General features: G+C 44.4%; 1 non-coding gene and 3 pseudogenes across 1 annotated transcript; 3 read left to right on the top strand and 1 right to left on the bottom strand.

Annotated features, from left to right (window-relative positions):
* Positions 1-6,436: 6,436 nt before the first annotated feature.
* Positions 6,437-6,580, top strand: LOC138084919 (U1 spliceosomal RNA; annotated as a pseudogene).
* Positions 6,581-12,471: 5,891 nt separating this feature from the next.
* Positions 12,472-12,621, top strand: LOC138084896 (U1 spliceosomal RNA; annotated as a pseudogene).
* Positions 12,622-15,100: 2,479 nt separating this feature from the next.
* LOC138083569 (DET1- and DDB1-associated protein 1 pseudogene) lies at positions 15,101-15,418 on the bottom strand (annotated as a pseudogene).
* A 538-nt stretch (positions 15,419-15,956) lies between these two features.
* On the top strand, positions 15,957-16,120 carry LOC138084850 (U1 spliceosomal RNA). Its single transcript, XR_011145257.1, has one exon. It is a non-coding gene; the product is annotated as a U1 spliceosomal RNA (small nuclear RNA).
* The last annotated feature ends 2,487 nt before the right edge of the window (positions 16,121-18,607 follow it).

Raw genomic sequence — 18,607 nt, 5'->3', positions numbered from 1 at the left:
GGAAAAGGGAATGACAACCCACTCCAGTATTCTTGCCTGGAGAAACCTTCTGGACAGAGAAGCCTAGTGAGTTACAGTCCATGGGATCACAAAGAGTCAGACATGACTGAGTGACTAACACCACCACTCTGCACAGAAATTAAATAGGCACGGTGACAATATACAGTCTTGACATACTCCTCTCCCAATTTACAGCCAGTCTGTTGTTCCATGTCTGGTTCTAACTGTTGCTTCTTGACCTGAATACAGGTTTCTCAGGAGGCAGGTAGGGTGGTCTGGTATTCCTATCTCTTTAAGAATTTTCCACAGCTTGTGATCCACACAGTCAAAGGCTTTAGCATAGTCTATGAAAAAAAGAAGTTGATGGTTTTCTGGAATTCCCTTGCTTTTCCTATGATCCAATGGATGTTGCTAGTTTGATCTCTGGTTCCCCTGCCTTTTCTAAATTCAGCTTGTGCCTCTGGAAGTTCTTGGTTCATGTACTGTTAAGGCCTAGCTTGAAGGATTTTGAGCATTATCTTGCTAGCATGTAAAATGACTGCAGTTGTGCAGTAGTTTGAATATTCTTTGGCCTTGCCCTTCTTTGGGACTGGAATGAAAGCTGGACTTTTCTTTCTTTGGGATTAGAATGAAAAACTGACCTTGTTCATCGTTGTTGTCCAGTTGCTAAGTCCCATCTGACTCTCTGCAGCATGCCAGGCTTCCCTGTCCCTATCTCCTGCAGTTTGCTGAGACTCATGACCCTTGAATCGATGATGCATCATGTGGTGTCTTCTCCAGCACCACAGTTCAAAAGCATCAATTTTTCAGCCCTCAGCCTTCTTTCTGGGTCTTACTTCTGCTGCTGCTGCTGCTAAGTCACTTCAGTTGTGTCCGACTCTATGCAACCCCATAGACGGCAGCCCACCAGGTTCCCCCGTCCCTGGGATTCTCCAGGCAGGAACACTGGAGTGGGTTGCCATTTCCTTCTCCAATGCAGGAAAATGAAAAGTGAAAGTGAAGTCGCTCAGTTGTGTCTGACTCTTAGGGACTCCATGAACTGCAGCCCACCAGGCTCCTCCGTCCATGAGATTTTCCAGGCAAGAGTACTGGACTTACTTAGGTCTCCTTTTATTACGATTTTTTCCTTTATGTTAGTCCTTCTCTTCCTGTGCTTTTCACTGGCTGGTCACCAGAATAAAGAGGGCAGGGATTTTCTTTTTTATTTTTTTTCCACTTTGGATTTTCTAGCTCCAAAGAAAATGCCTTGAAAACAGTAAATGAAGGCTCAATAAGAGGATGTTGGATGAGTGAATACTGTGATTATAGTGTAGGATGGATAGCCTAGTCTAATTTTTTTTCTTTAAAGTTAAAAATATATCATAGTTTGTGTCTAGACATTTATGACTATTAATTTTTAAAGCCTTCAGGATTTAACACCGCATTGCAAATAAGCTTTACTTCAATAAAATTTTTTAAAGGGCGGGGGGGATGAAATGGTAATAAATGAATAAACCACAGGGGTGGGGGAGGGGAAATTTTTTTAACACCATAAAATACATATTTACAATGATTTTTTTCCTTTGGACTCTTCAGTTTGCCCAAAGGCTGAATGGTAACTTTTAAAATCAAAACTTCTTTCCCAAAACATGTTTTTCTGTTTTGACTCTTGTTTTCCTATCTTTTAAATTCAAGGTCAGATGGGAGCTTGTGATTTCATTATGTAAATGAAAGATTGTATGAGTTTAAAACTTACTTTTAGGATGACATCCCTACTTTAAAGGGCTTCCTGGGTGGTGCTAGTGGTAAAGAACCTGCTTGCCAATGCAGGAGACATAAGAGACCCAGGTTCGATCCCTGGGTCGGGAAGATCCCCTGGAGAGGGCAGAGGAGCCTGACGGTCCACAGGGTCGCAAAGACTTGGACACAACTGACGCGACTGAACATGCACGTACGCATCCTCCTTTAAAAATCAAATGTGCTACTGTTTAAAGGAGTGGTGCTACTTTACTTGGAGAAGTAAATGCAAGAACAAGTGTTTTGGGAAGTGAGAAATAAACGCGGATGGGTAGGCCAGGTATGGTGATTACCGAGTTCATGCAGTAAAAAGCCCAGGTCACGCAGCTGTGTCTGTGAAGAGATCCGTGAGTTGCTTTCCCAGTCTGCAGCTCGTCGCCCGGCTCTCCCGAGTGGCAGTCCGTGGCAGCAGAGCCCTCCCTTTGGCCGCGGTCAGTGGGGAGTCTAGTCCGGAAGACGCTCTGCCGTTCCCACTCCCTGCAGTGTGCAGTTAGCACTCACTCTCGCTTGTCTGGAGTCTGCTCTCGGCTGTTTATGCTGGAGAGATGGCAGGCCATTCAGGTACCCAGCAGCCCAGGCCGTGGGTGTGGCTGCCCTGCCTCTGCTGGGGCTGAGACGTAAAGGTATGAAATGATGATGTGGAAGCAAGCTATAGAACGGGCCTTGCTGAGTAGTTGTTATTTGCTGTTTTGTTGCTAAGTCACGTCTGACTGTTTTTGCGACCCCAGGGACTATAGCCCGCCAGGCTCCCCTGTCCATGAGATTTGTCAGGCAAGAATACTGGCATGGGTTGCCTTTTCCTTCTCCAGGGGACCTTCCCAACCCAGGGATCGAACCCATTTCTCCGGCACTGGCAGGTGGATTCTTTACCACTGAGGCACCGGGGAGACATCTGGGAGGTGGTATCAGTTTCTGAAGAAAGAGCATGCACGCTGAGAAATACAACAGTCAAGGACTGGGCTTTGCAGAATTGCCCCAATTAGGGAACAAGAGAGGAGAACAAACCTTCCTGAAGAAAAGCTGGAGAAAGAGCAGAGGTGAGCACTTTCAAAATCAGTAGGCAGTAGTGACCTTTGGAAAAAAGGCAGTCATTTTCTGCTTTTGATGGAGGAGGGGGAAATGGCAAGAAAACAAGTATAATATGTGTTGGCCACATTAATTCCTCATGGCTGGAGTGAAGGCCAAGGTGATCAGTTTGAAGACTGCTTCAAATTAAACAATCAGTATATCTTGGAAACTGCCCTTGGTCCCATGGCTTGAGAATACCTTCCTTTGTCTCACTGACCACATCACATTGCTGCTGCTGCTGCTAAGTCGCTTCAGTCGTGTCCGACTCTGTGCGACCCCATAGACGGCAGCCCACCAGGCTCCCCCGTCCCTGGGATTCTCCAGGCAAGAACACTGGAGTAGGTTGCCATTTCCTTCTCCAGTGCAGGAAAGTGAAAAGTGAAAGTGAAGTCGCTCAGTCGTGTCCAACTCTTAGCAACCCCATGGACTGCAGCCCACCAGGCTCCTGTGTCCATGGGATTTTCCAGGCAAGAGTACTGGAGTGGGGTGCCATTGCCTTCTCCGCCACATCACATTGAGAGGATCCTAATCTTTTGTTCTCCTAGGTTCTCTGATGCCAAAGAGACTGTAACTTTTGGAGGATTTTCCAGTTTTGCTCTGGGGAGATGAATACTCCCAGTTTTTCTAACCTGATATTCTCTACAGGTTAGTAGCCCCTAACTGTAATGAGGGTTTGACCCTTGAAAATGTGAAGGGCAGGGGCACCAACCCTCCATGCAGTCAAAAATCTGTGTATAATTTATAGTTGACTCTCTGTATCTGCAGTTCTTCTGTATCCACACCCTCAGGTCCTGTAGTACTGTGGTACTTATTTATGGAAAAAAATCCACATATAAGTGAACCCCATGTTGATCAAGGGTCAACTGTGTACCAGTCTATAAACCACTGAGTGTAGCGGTTAAGAGCATGAACTCACTAGTTCTGCTACTGTTTAACTGGGTGGTTTTAGGTAAATTAGTTAACTGTCTTCTGCCTCATTTTCATCTCTAAAATGGACAATAATAGTGCCAACTGCCTATAGAAAGAAAAGTGCACAGTGTAAGCACTGTGAGTTAAATTTGCACCAGGGTCTTACTGAGGGCTATAGCCAAGGAAGCAGCTTCTCAGTAGCTCTGAGAAACTGCTCTGAAGAGTCAAGAGAGAGGCTAGTTTATGTATGATGTTTTTTGGTGGGGAATGCAGTCAAGTAGGTATCTTGGTAAAGGATTACTGCTGGTTTACCAAGAACAGATATCACAAATTAATGACTTCAGGGCTTTTCTCTGTATGGGAAGACAGCAAGAAGCTGGGTTTATTAAAATTCTTCCTGAGATACACCTATCTCAGGGCCTGTTTGCCCAAAGCACAGAGTATCCTTTTACTGTCTTAATTTCCTAGGTCCTGAGCACAGAGTGCTTCATCCTTTTATCGCCTTAATCTCTTCTGATACACAGAGTGCGCTGTTGGTCAGTGATTGCAGCAGGTTAATACATCCTTGTAGAATTCACTGATGAGCAAAAGACTCTCTGTTCTTTTTTGTTTGTACAGCCTACATAGTAATTGTTGAGCATTAAATGAGATAATATCTGTAAAGCCACAGAATAGTGTCTTAACAGGTAGGAGCTCCTCCATAAATGTGATGTTAAACCAATGAATTCTTTTTTTGTTTGTTTTATTTTTTAATTTATTTATTTTAATTGGAGGTTAATTACTGAGTAAACCAATGAATTCTTAACTCTAAAGATCCAGGGAAGAAAAATAAGAGAATAGTACTGCAGGGGGACTGTGGAATTGAAAAAAGTTTATTTTCTCGATAAGGGACACTTGTATATGTTTGAAAGGAGAAGTGCTAAAGCTAGGTCAGCGGAAAGGGCTAAGATCCTAGAGGAGGGAATTGGGAGCGAACCGTGGAATGAGGGGCTTCCAAGGTGGCGCTAGTGATAAAGAACCCGCCTGCCAATGCAGGAGACATAAGAGATGCAGGTTTGATCCCTGGGTGGGGAAGATCCCCTCTCGATCCCCTGGAGGATGGCACGGTGACACTCAGATCTCATAGCCAAACATTGGTTCAGTAGATGATGTTGATGCTTTCACTTTGAGAAACACTGGTGGGAAAGCATTTATTTGTACTTTTGAAATAAAGGAGAAGCTAAATTGTTCTCACTCCTATAAAAAGAATGGGTGTGATTGGATTAGTATTGTGGTTCTCAATTCTGTAAAACCTTAGGGTCCCTTTTTATAACAAATAGTAATATTTCCTTTACTGTTCATAGTATATTCATGGAAAATATGAATATTCAAGATGTTCCTAGAAATGTAATTTATATAAGTTCCCCCACAATTGATATAAATGTTCTAACTAATATGAAGGAGACATAAAATATTATAATAAAGTATTTTAATATGCAAATGCTTGGCCTGGCTACCCAAGGAAACTGAAATGTCCCCACAAACTTTCAAAATCACCCCTTGAGAGCAGTGGCATAGTCACTGAGAAGCACTGATTTAGGTGGAGGTTTAAAACATGAGGGTAGAGGGGACTGAAAAGATGTGTATAAGAAGAATGCCAAATAGCAGTGAAGATGTGACTGCAGTTTGCATGAATTTGGGGTAGGAGGATCACAACTTCCTCCAGCAGTGCTGGGGAGACCAAGAGTAGGATCTGGGACCACATGCAGGAATTGTGCTCTGCTGAAGCAGGAGGAAGATGAGACGGTTGAGGGGCTAGTGGGTCACATGGTATCTAGAGTCTGAAGAATCTAGAGACCTGAAAGGTCAGACTCCCCTCTGTCAATAAGTAGTCAGGAGGCAAGAGAAACTTACCTTGGTTCAAAACATAAAATGCTGGGAGAATAGAATAGCGACAAAACAGGATATATATATATATAACTTAGCCAAACACAGAGATGAGGAGAAAGGAAAAATCCAGAGGGCAACGGTAGGGATGGACTCCGTCTATTCCCTGAGGATTCTGCCCATTCTGAGAGGCGGATGGGGGATGTGAACAGAGCAGGGGCAGGAGATAAAGCCTGGGTGAGGCCTGCGCTCAGTGAGGGATCTCACTAGCTGTTTCCTCTTCATTCTGCACAAACTGATTCTGAGAGGAGAAGCTTATCTCGAATCGTGCAGCTTGAACACCGGAGTCCAGCCTCAAGCCCGTAGCCAAGATATTCTCGAGTCGGATGCCCGGCTCCTCTCCCTGATCTGGTCTGAAGCGTTGGGAGCCAGGCAAGGATGAAGTCGACTGACGACTGAACAACTCTTCCGCGTGGATGTGCCCCATGGGACTCCACACTGGGAGATCCGGGGACCTTCAGTTAGCCTGCCTTGGGACGCGGTGGGTTTCTGTCGGGAAAGGATCCGGGCGCGGCGAGTTGTTGGAGGAAGCGGCCGGCAGGGGGCGCGGTGGTGTAGGCACAGGGATGGCTCAGGGCGTTTGGAACTGCGTTCCCCGGAAATATGGGGTTATCTATTAACAATACTAAAATATAGTTCGAAACTATGTTTATTTGGATCGCTAAGATAAAGGTCGATTGGAATCGTTTCAGGAGTGACCCAGACCTTAATATAGTGGTGTGCGCAGCAGCGGGTAGTGCCAAGGTCAGCCTCGGGGAAGATAACCAGGGTCGGGTGGTTTTCCCGGGGCGAGGCTCATCCATTGCACCCTAGATGAGCTGACCCCAGCGATTTCCCCAGATGTGGATAACTCGGTTGCATAATTTGTGGTACTGGGGGACTGTGTTGGTGCTTTCCCCTGTCCTCTTTGTATCTTAAAGACAAATCGCTCAAGATGTTTTCTAGAAGGGGTCTAGTGGCTCATCTCTAATGCTGAAGGGGTTATCACGTAAGGTAGGTGGGTGGTGGTGAGTACAATACACAGACGTAGTGAAATAGAGATCTTAAATACTAAACCACTATGAAACGTTCTTCTGCCAGGTACAGGCCTTTTGGGTTTTGTCAGGATTATTTATTTAACTTCAGCTGTCTGAGCTTTAGGACCTGAGTTTACCTGAATGGTTTTGAACGTTTTTAGTTTTGGAGTGTTACAATGTCTCAGTTTTTTTTAGGCTGGTTATATTTTGCAGTTATATACCATTTTGGGTGTATGGGGATAAGAAAAGCATGTTATTAAAACTATTTTCAGTTCTTTTAGCCTTTTATATGTGGTTACCAAAACTTGTAAAATTACATGTTGTTCACATTATATTCTGCCATCATTTCTCCCTTATTTTGAAAAAGTCTCCAGGAGGTCTTGCTGTATTACTTCTATAACATGCTTCCCCTTCCTGGAATGCCCTGCCTTCCCTCATCAACCTTTGACACTCAGCTCTCACTTATCGTAGCTGCCTGGGATCCACCCCAACTGCCACAGAATCTAAGATGGACTGAAACATTACTCTCGGTACTGAAGGCACAGTGCTGCATAAGGTGCTTCTTTTAAAATCAGAAGAAAAAAAGATGAATTTTTAGGTGGAAGAAAATGTATATAACAATGTAATCTTTTTATATTAATACGTTTTTCATGGAGGAAGGGTCCACAAAGACAAAGGTGTATAGGATCCTTCAGTCATAATGTGGTCCTTAACCCTTTGATTGGTGCTCATTACTTTTTTCCTCTAATTCTTGCAGGTCTATTTCCTCTACAGTTTGTGATCTTATTTATTACAGGGAGACTCTGTCTCCACATGATTACCCTTAGTATCTCCAATGCCTTAGGCTAGTTGCTGGCACCTTAAGTTTAGGTGGCTGTAAGTGACTAGTTTCATATGAGTAACAGCTTGAGACTGAGAAGGCGATGGCACCCGACTCCAGTACTCTTGCCTGGAAAATCCCACGGACAGAGGAGCCTGGTAGGCTGCTGTCCATGGGGTCGCACGGAGTCAGACACGACTGAAGCGACTTAGTAGCAGCAGCAGCAACTTGAGAACAGGTTTTTGTTTTTTTTTCATCATGAGTAGCACTCATAGAAACTCGTGGATACTTTGTGAATGTTGAAAATACTGGAGTAGGCAAAGTGGTCATCAGAAATGAAGTTCCCATGAGGATTTATTGTATAACACAGGGAGCTCTCCTCAATACTCTGTAATGGCCTATGTGGGAAAATAATCTTAAGAAGAGTGGATCTATGTATATGTATTACTGATTCACTTTGCTGTACAATAGAAGCTAATATAACATTATAAGTCAACTATATGCCAATAAAAAAATTTTTTTTAAAGAAAAAGACTTCCTCAGCATAGCAAGAACAGCCTTAGAATGTCTGTGAAAGCATACCTTGGGGGGACACAGTCATAGAGGACTCAGCGCTGTGGCCAGCCTGGCATTCATGGAAACAGCAATACCATGGACAGTAAACCATCTGGAATGAAATTAGAATGGTAGATCAATAATGAAATTATAACATATAACTGAGGTGGGCTGGGTCACACTTTGTGGATGACAGTATCTAGCAGGTGGCTAAGTAGAGTGACTATGCTTTATACTGCAGAGCCCTGTGGATGGGAAATGTAAAACCAGGGCCAGTGTTACATCCGAAGTGCCTCAGAATGGGTTTGGCTCCCCGAAACATAGGGTGTGTGTGTGTAGAGTGTCTATAGAGTTGCTCAGGCTGGTAATAGACATTTAGATTCCGTTGTCAGCACCATGGACTTCTTAACCGTCAGACCTGCTCAGTGAGCTTATATAACAAAAGGCAGCTTTCAGAAATTACTGCCACACATTATATTTCTGAACACACTCTCTCTTTGACTCCCATGAGGCAAAGATACAAGTGGAAATTCAGAGATGGGGTGAGACTCACAGACTGAGCGCCATGTCTGTTGGGACAGAACGTCTTAGTTGGCAGAGGCAGCCATGGTCTGAGAGAGGTGGGTGTGTGCCGGTGCTGCCCCTCCCCAGGAGTGCAGGAGCTCCAAACACCGGCTCTGCGGAGGGGCGGGCTGCGCCTCTCCACCCTGGCTTATCTGGGGCCTTGATGTAGTTGGTCACGAGCTGTTTTATTCTGTGTGTCAATATATTAATATGTGTATATATATATACACACACATATGGACATATATTCACTATAATTATTATTATTGTTGTTCAGTTGCCCAGTCATGTCCAACTCTTTGCGACCCCATGGACTGCAGCACCAGGCTTCCCTGTCCTTCACCAGCTCCCAGAGCTTGCTCAAACTCATGTCCATTGAGTCTGCGATGCCATCCAACCATTTCATCCTCTGTTGTCCCCTTCTTCTAGCCTCAGTCTTTCCCAGCATCAGAGTCTTTTCCAGTGAGTCAGCTCTTTGCATCAGGTGGCCAGAGTACTGGCTTCAGCATCTCACTCCAATGAATACTCAGGGTTGATTTCCTTTAGGATTGATTGGTTTGATCTTGTAGTCCGAGGGACTCTCAAGAGTCTTCTCCAACACCACAGTTGAAAAGCATTAATTCTTTGGTGCTCAGGCTTCTTTATGGTCCAACTTTCCCATCCATACATGACTACTGGAGAAACCATAGCTTTGATTATACAGACCTTTGTAGACAAAGTAATGTCTCTGCTTTTAAATACACGGTCTATGTTTGTCATAGCTTTGCTTCCAAGGAGCAAGCATCTTTTAATTTCACGGCTGCAGTTAGCATCTGCAGTGATTTTGGAGCACAAGAAAATAAAGTCTATCATTGTTTCCATTGTTTCCCCGTCTGTTTGCCATTAAAGATGGGACCAGATGCCATGGTCTTAGTTTTTTGAATGTTGAGTTTTAAGCCAGTTGTTTTCACTTTACCTCTATCACCTTCATCAAGAGGCTCTTTCGTTCCTCTTCGATTCCTGACATTAGGGTGGTGTCATCTGCATATCTGAGGTTGTTGATACTTCTCCTGGCAATCTTGATTCCAGCTTGAGCTTCATTCAGCCTGGCATTTCGAATGATTTACTCTGCATAGACGTTAAATAGGCAGAGTGACAATGCACAATCTTGACATACTCCTCTCCTAATTTTGAACCAGTCTGTTGTTCTATGTCTGGTTCTAACTGCTGCTTCTTGAGCTGCATATGAGTTTCTCAGGAGGCAGGTAAGTTGGTCTGATATTCCATCTTTTAAAGAATTTTCCACAGTTTATTTTGATCCACACAGTCAAAGGCTTTAACATAGTCGGTGAAGAAGAAGTAGATGTTTCTCTGGAATTCCCTTGCTTTTTCTATAGTCTCGTGGATATTGGCAATTTGATCTCTGGTTCCTCTGCCTTTTCTAAATCCAGCTTGAACATGGAAGTTCTGGTTCATGTATTGTTGAAGCCTAGCTTGGAGAATTTTGAGCATTACTTTGCTAGCGTGTGAAATGAGTGCAATTGTGCGGTAGTTTGAACATTCTTTAGCATTACCTTTCTTTGGGATTGGAATGAAAACTGACCATTTCCAGTCCTGTGGCCACTGCTGAGTTTTCCAAATTTGCTGGCATGTTGAATGCACTAGTAATTATCATTGTTTTGAGAGGGTAAAATCAAGCACAGATACCTAAAATATGGTAAAATCACAATTTGAACCTAAGAGTATCTGATGCTAAAGCCTGTGTTTAGAACTAAATATGGTGCCACATATTTCTTATAGTGGTTCCACCAGGACTTGGTCTTCTCATTATGAAGAAAAAAGAGTCTAACAATATTATTGAAAGTCTGCCCCCTGTATTTCACAACCTGTTACACCGATATCATTTCAGTGCACTTCTTTACAGTACTTTTCCTTAAGGATATACATTTTTACAAAATTGCAGTCGTGGTATACGTACCATTTCCTATCTTTTTTTCCTCTTAACCTTTTGTCTTTCATGTTGTTCACTTAATATAATGTGCCTTTCATGTTCTTACTATTGTATATTTAATACTCCACTTCCCTGCTGCTTTGATTCTAGAATTTGGGGGTGATTTTGATTTTTTTGTAATTATATAATAAATACCATGTGCACAGGACACTGTCTTTCTCTTACTTTCTACAGTTAAATGACATTTCCTGATCAAAATGTACGAACATACTTTGGGCAATAGATGTATATAATTAGGGTTAAAGTTTCCCTGAGCCACCAGGGAAACCCAATATTATAGTCATGTTTCAGAATATGTAGGAAAAACACATTAATCCATTCTTGTGTGTTATACTAATATATGTTACTTTGCATTTTGATACATTTCCTTTAAGCATCTTAAATGATTTTCTGTATTTTCCTGATTACCTACAGGGGAAATTTTATCACTATTGTAATAAATAAAAATACCCTCCCAAAATACAAAACAAAGCACTTATAAAATCATACAGACTAAGAGGAAAATAACTGCCAAGAGGTTGCAAAATATGCCACTCCCAACTGTGTCACTGTGGCATAAGGATTATTTTTAAGCCCAAAGCACTAAAAAACAGCAAATATGTAAGAAGAGTGGTCTGGCCTCCCTTTCTAACACAGGGGAAAGAAATATTCCAGAGAAGAGGGATAACGCCCAGAGATTTCTGCACAAACAAGTCTTGTTAAAATCATTATCTTTTTTAACCTCCGCATGTATGCTACGTGCTTCTCCACAATTGTCTCTCTCTTGTTCAACTTAATATAAAAACATTTAGGTTTCCACTTCTTTAGGTCTTCATCCTTATGAGGGCTCTTGTGTCAGATAAACTTCAGTTAAATAAAAGTATGGTTTTGTCCTGTTAAACTGTGTATTCCAATGTAATTTTCAGGCTGGGCCAGAGACTCTAATAGAATAGAGGAAAAGGTTTGCCTCCCGCGCTCTACTAAACCCTTAACGCTATTTTTAGTTGCTGCAGAGTTGTTTTGCCCAGAGCGCCTAGCCAGCGAGGGTAGAAAGAAAAACACAGTGCCTTGTCAATTTTCGCTGTCTAAAAAGAACAGAGGAGCACTCGCTTTGTTACTCAATCCAGGCCAGATGCTGCTTGCCTTTGCGCTGAGAACTGCAAGACTTGAATGTTGTAGACGTCGTATTTGTGACCCCAACGACACGGACGCCTGTCCAGGAGAGCAATGGCTTGGGTGGGGTGGCAAGGCTGGAGGTCGCATTTGACGCGCATTCTCTTCAGCTCTCACAGAAACCCTGTAAGGCAGGCATGCAGTATTATTCCCACTTTACACTTTTGGGAAACGGTGATTGAGAGAGACTTGTGGGTATCACCTAGTTACTGAGTGGAGCGGCGATTCAGACTCAGCAACCGATCCTGCGACCCTCTTCCTGTGAGGGCCGCGCCCCCGCCGTGCCCTGCTCTGCCCTCCGCACGCTGCTCGGACTCCACACCCGTAACGAAGCTCCACCAAATTTTTCGTCTGTCTGTGAAGACGAAGAATTGAAAAATCTCAGCTACACTTGGTCTTTGGGGTCGGCGCCAGGCAGAGCTAGAACGAACTAGACGCTTGTCCAAAAGCAGTGACGTCAAATGACAAGGGACAAGAGGTGGGGATATGTAGATAAGGGGAGCGGTGGCTGCTGGCTGGATTTCGTTTTTCGCCGGGTAGAATTTCCCCTGAACGTCCAAAGGATGTATCCTGGTCACTGTCAAATAAATAATCCTTCAGGTTCCCATCGAAGGCCGAAATAGCTTGGAATATAATTGACCATAACTCTTGTGTGCTGAGTTCGAGGGTGACGTCCCAGACAAAGCTTCCCACCCATACTTACCTGGCAGGGGAGAAGGTGGTTTTCTCAGGGCGAGGCTCATCCATTGCACTCCGGATGTGCTGACCCCTGCGATTTCCCCAAATGTGGGAAACTCGACTGCATAATTTGTGGTAGTCGGGGACTGCGTTCGCGCTTTTCCCTGGCGTGGTTTGTGCAAGGAAAGACATAGATGCTAATTTTGGAGCTCTTTTAACTTTCCTGTTTTTGTGATTGTTTTCGGATTTATGAGGCTGAAGCAATAAGCAATTTTCCTGCATTGTGGAGAATCTGGTTTGGACTTCTTTTGTGTGTTAGTCGGTAAAGGATTTTTTTGTAATGCGGGAGACCTGCGTTTTTGATCCCTGGTTTGGGAAATTCTTTTCAAAAAGAGATAGGTTACTCCATTCTAACTCTGGCCTGGAGAATTAGGTTACTCCATTCTAACTCTGGCCTGGAGAATTTGGGTCGAAAGAGTTGGACACGACTGAGTGACTTTCACTTCACTTGGAAGCAAGGGAGCAGCCGATTTCTAGTATCAACTGAGGAATATTATGTGGATAGACAGATCTGCTGGGCTAATCCATGCACTTTCAAAGAGTTCAATTCAGCTTCCCGTGTAAAGAATCTGCCAGCAATGCAGAAGACCTGGGTTCAATTCCTGGACTGGGAAGATCCTCTGGAGAAGGAAAAAGGCTGCTGCTAAGTCACTTCAGTCGTATCTGACTCTGCTCGACCCCATAGACGGCAGCCCACCAGGCTCCCCCGTCCCTGGGATTCTCCAGGCAAGAATTACCTTCTCCAATGCATGAAAGTGAAAAGTGAAAGTAAAGTTGCTCAGTCGTGTCCGACTCTTAGCGACCCCATGGACTGCAGCCCACCAGGCTTCTCCGTCCATGGGATTTTCCAGGCAAGAGTACTGGAGTGGGGTGTCATTGCCTTCTCCAGGAAAAAGGCTACCCACTCCTGTATTCTGGCCTGGAGTATTCCATCAACTGTATAGCTCATGGGGTCACAGAGTCAAACACAACTGAATGAATTTTTTAAAAATGGTTTAAAAGTAAACTTTAACTATTCTAAGAATGAAATGAGCTGTTTTCTTTATTCTGTGGGAAAGACTGTAGGAGGCTATTTCTATACATTCTGGCCTTATGGTCCTCTTTCTGTGTTTTCAAAACCAGTAATTTTTCATCTGCTGACATCAACCTTCCATCCACCACCTTTTTTAATTTTTTCCAGATGAGAAAGCTCCTTTTATTAGGGTGGAAATGGTGCACCAAACTAGTCCCTGACAAAAATACTTAGATCTTCAAGATATGGAGATGATACTTAACTATAATGATCAAAATGATCACATGGATCACAGCCTTGTGTAAATCAGTGAAGCTATGAGCCATGCTCTGGCCACACAAGATGGCCAGGTCATGGTGGAGAGTTATGACAAAACGTGGTCCACTGAGGAAAGGAATGGCAAACTCCTTCAGCCTTCTTGCCTTGAGAACCCCATGAACAGTATGAAAAGGCAAAAAGATAGGACACTGAAAGATGAACTTCCCAGGTTGGTAGGTGCCCAATATGCTACTGGGGAAGAGTGGAGAAATAGCTCCAGAAGGAATGAAAAGGCTAAGCCACGAAATTAAAAGACACACTCCTTGGAAGAAAAGTTGTGACAAACCTATACAGCGTATTTAAGAGCAGAGACATCACTTTGCTGACAAAGTTCGGTATAGTCAAAGCTATGGGTTTTCCAGTAGTCATATTTGGATATGAGAGTTGGACCATAAAGAAAGCTGAGCGCCGAAAAATTGATGCTTTCAGACTGTGGTGCTGGAGAAGACTCTTGAGAGTCCCTTGGACAGCAAAGAGATCAAACCAGTGGATACTAAAGGAAATCAGCTCTGAGAATTCACTGGAAGGACTGATGCTGAAGCTGAAGCTCCAGTCCTTTGGCCACCTGATGCAAAGAACTGACTCATTAGAAAAGACCCTGATGCTGGGAAAGATTGAAGGCGGGAGGAGAAGGGGACGACAGAGGATGAGATGGTTGGATGGCATCACCAACTCAATGGATATGAGTTTGAGCAATTTCTGGGAGATAGTGAAGGACAGGGAAGCCTGGCATGCTGCAGTCCATGGAGTCAGTGCCTTAGCGACTGAACAACAAGAGCTGACTTCTCCCACTTAGTCAAGTTCAGAGCAAGGTCTGGGCAGAGTTAAGTCCCTGAGGAACTTGTGACAAGGCGAAGTGTTTAAGACCCGGACCAGTAGATGGAAACCAAGAGAAGAGCCCCCACCCATGAGGACCAGCTGCAGCAGGGCCCCGAATCTAGACCCTGGAAGAGAGGCTCCAGTTTTCCAGAGGAGGACTAGGGAACAAGAGGAGGGGGAACTGAAGGAGGTGGCAGCGAATAACAATTTGTTTGTTTAAAAAAAAACAAAAAAAAACACCTACCAACATCACACTAGTGGGTCTGACATCCCCTTTAATCATAAGTTGCTAAATTTACAACATCAATAAAAACACAAGGAAAATAAATACATTGGCTTTATCATACTGGAAGTGGTGTGAACGGTAAGGTGTGGGCAGGCCGGCGGGCAGGCGAGCAGCAGCCAGCACAGGAGGTGTCTGAGTGGGGCCGTGAGTTTCAAGGGTCCTCGTCCCAGTCGTCCCAGTCCTGGCTGTAGATCCGTGGGATCTTGCACGGGGACGCCCAGCTCTCGGCCTCGAGGTTCACTTGCTGCTGGTCTTTCTTCTCGGCGGCATTCTTTTTGTCCCGTTGCTGTTGTAGGTAGCGCAAAAGAATGTTTGTTTTTTCTGTCAAAATTATCTGTTCAGACGGGTACTCCTGAGTGGGCAGGTAGACTGGTGGACGTCGGTTCGAGGCTTTGCAGAGACAGTTGGCATGGAAGCTACTAAAATTGCTTTTGTTGTAGACAGGCAGCCCTTTCAAGAAATCAGCCATCTTCTGTTTCCTCCGTCTCTGTCACCGTCGTCGCTGTTGTTGCCGCCGCCACCACAGCTGCCTTCTTAACTGCCTCCTGCTTCCTCTTTATAAGGGCCGTTGATTACATTAGGCGCACCTGGATAATTCCGACTATTCCCGCCCCACCCAGTCTCAAAGCTCATCGCCTCCCTACAATCTCTTCTGTCACAAAGGTGGGTCACATTCCCGGCACCGGGGATTAGGCCCCGAGCGCCTCCGTGACTGTCAGTCAGCCTATCACGAGGCCCCGGTACAGTCGGCGCTACGGAGTGACGTCACTAAGGTGCGCGGAGTATGTAAATGAGCTCGGCGTCGGCTGGCCCTGTTCAGCATGTACTATGAAGCATTTGTATTATTTTGCAAATATTGCGGTACTGCCAATGTGCTCTTCAGGCCTTTATAGTTGGGAGAAGCCGTTATTTCGTAAGTGAGGGTGTAGAGTTGCGGTGAAGAGAGTGACCGTAAGTGCGAAGTGTTTGGAACGTGAGGCTGAGTCGGCAGGCAGGGCTGTCAACTCATACTTACCTGGCAGGGGAGATACCATGATCACGAAGGTGGTTTTCCCAGGGCGAGGCTTATCCATTGCACTCCGGATGTGCTGACCCCTGCGATTTCCCCAAATGTGGGAAACTCGACTGCATAATTTGTGGTAGTGGGGGACTGCGTTCGCGCTTTCCCCTGACAATATGCGAGTTTTAATAAAAGAAATTATATGGTGTTAACTTAAACCTCGTACAGAGAAAATTAAAAGTATCCCACTCTAATACTCCTTGCACGGAGAAGCTTTTATAGTCGGATATGGCTGAGTGACTTCATTTTAACGCATTGAAGGAAGAAAGTGGTAACCCACTCTAGTGTTCTTACCTCGAACAATCCCAGGTACGGGGGAGCCTGGAAGGCTGCTGTTTCTATGGCCATACAGAGTCGGACACGACTGAAATGACTTAGTAGTAGAGGTTTAGTAAGCCTGTGCATCTGTGTGGTTAAGATTACGTACGGGTCGGAGAAGGCAATGGTACCTTGCTCCAGTACTCTTGCCTGGGAAAATACCAGGGACGGTGGAATCTGGTGGGCTGCTGTTTGTGAGGTCTCACAGAGTCGGTTACGATTGAAGTGATTTAGCAGCAGCAGATATGGAGAAGTGACTCCATGTACTATAATCAGTGGGGTTTTTCAGGCGAGTTTACTGGATGGGTAGCATTTATCATTTTCCAGGGGATTTTCTAAATCCAGATATCCTATATTGCAGGTGGATTCTTTACCAATTGAGCTACTAAAGAAAGCCCAAGAATACTGAAGTGGGTAGTCTATTTTTTCTCCAGCGGATCTTCCCAGCCCAGGAGTCCAACCAGGCTCTCTCCTCACTGGGGGCAGATTCTTTCCTTCTGAGCCACCAGGGCAACTCGAAATGCGTTTAATTATTGGGTTCAGTTCAGTCGCTCAGTCGTGTCCGACTCTTTGCGACCCCATGAATCGCAGCACGCCAGGCCTCCCTGTTCATCACCAACTCTGAGTTCACTCAAACTCAGGTCCATCGAGTCAGTGATGCCATCCAGCCATCTCATCCTCGGTCGTCCCCTTCTCCTCCTGCCCCCAATCCCTCCCAGCATCAGAGTCTTTTCCAATGAGTCAACTCTTTGCATGAGATGGCCGAAGTATTGGAGTTTCAGCTTTAGCATCAGTCTTGGTGGCTCAGAGGTTAAAGCGTCTGGCTCCAATTCAGGAGACCAGGGTTTGATCCCTGGTTCGGGAAGATTCCCTGGAGAAGGAAATGGCAACTCACTCTAGTATTCTTGCCTGGAGAATCTCATGGACAGAGGAGCCTGGTAGGCTACAGTCCGTGGGGTCGCAAAGAATCGGACACGACTGAGCTGAGCGACTTCACTTTCACTTTCCGAAAGAACACCCAGGACTGATCTCCTTTAGGATGGACTGGTTGGATTTCCTTGCAGTCCAAGGGACTCTCAAGTGTCTTCTCTTGAGTCTTACTGGGTTAGTCGGCCAAATTTACAGTACTGAAATGTTCCTTTAGCTGCAGTTTTCAGGGGGAATTATCGATTAAGTAGTTGCAGGAGCTGGTTGGTTAAAAATATGCTTTAGTAATGTTCAGAACCGTTTTAAACGCTATTACTCTACAATGGTATTTTTTTAAAAAAGAGAATCTCTGAGGATGACTGGAAAAGAATTCTAAAAGGAGGTAAACTGAAAAGTACATAGGAAGTGGAAGTTAGCATAAACATGATTAACAGTCGACGCTTAATTTTTGCAGCTTTAGGAAACGTATGAAACAAGCAGGTCTGAAGATTTGAATATTTTATGTCAAAATGTCATATATTGGTGTAAATGCAAATAAATAAAAATTTTTTAAAGGTCAATGTTAAAATCACTTTTAAAATAATTATTTTTGCCAGCACTGGGTCTTAGTTACTGCTGGAGGTTTTTCTCTAGTTGGGGAAATGGGGGCCACTTTGTTGCAGTGGGAGGGTTTCTCGTAGAGTGTGGGCTCAGTAGTTGTTGCCCAGGGACCTAGTTGCCCCAAAGCATGTGGGATCTTCCCAGACCAGGGATCCAACCCAGGTTCTGTGCATTGATAGGTGGATTCTTGACCACTGGACCATCAGGGACATTCTAAAATGACTATTATTTAAAGAACAAAACAAGAATTAAGTATTGATGAAGAGCTGGAAAAATTGGGACTCTTTTTCACTGCTGGTGGTGATGTGAAATGGTGCAGTTACCATTCTAGTGTGCATAGGTTCTAGTGTGCATAACAGCAGCTAACAACTATAGACAGTTCCTTGGTTCCAGGCCGAGTTCTAAGCACTTTACAGAGTACTCCCATTTATAGATGAGGAAATTGAGGCCCATGAAAGGTTAAATAATTTCTTCAAGGTCACACAAGGGAAGTGACACAGCCAGGTTGAGAACTTCAGAGTCTGAACTCTGAACCCAATCCACAGACTGTCTACCCTCTACATAAATGTCTGCATTTGTATACTGTTTGTTCTTTTTTGGACAAGAGTCATTGTGGTGCAGAATTTTTTTAATATTTATTTGTATTTATTTTGGCTGCACGGGGTCTTATTTGCAACATGCCGGATCTTCTGGTCTTGGCATGTGAGATATAGTTCTCCTACCAGGGATTAAACCTGGGCACCCTGCATTGGG

Source organism: Capricornis sumatraensis, chromosome 8 (genome assembly GCF_032405125.1).
Source record: "Capricornis sumatraensis isolate serow.1 chromosome 8, serow.2, whole genome shotgun sequence".
NCBI lineage: Eukaryota > Metazoa > Chordata > Mammalia > Artiodactyla > Bovidae > Capricornis > Capricornis sumatraensis.
This window is presented reverse-complemented; position numbering and strand designations above follow the sequence as displayed.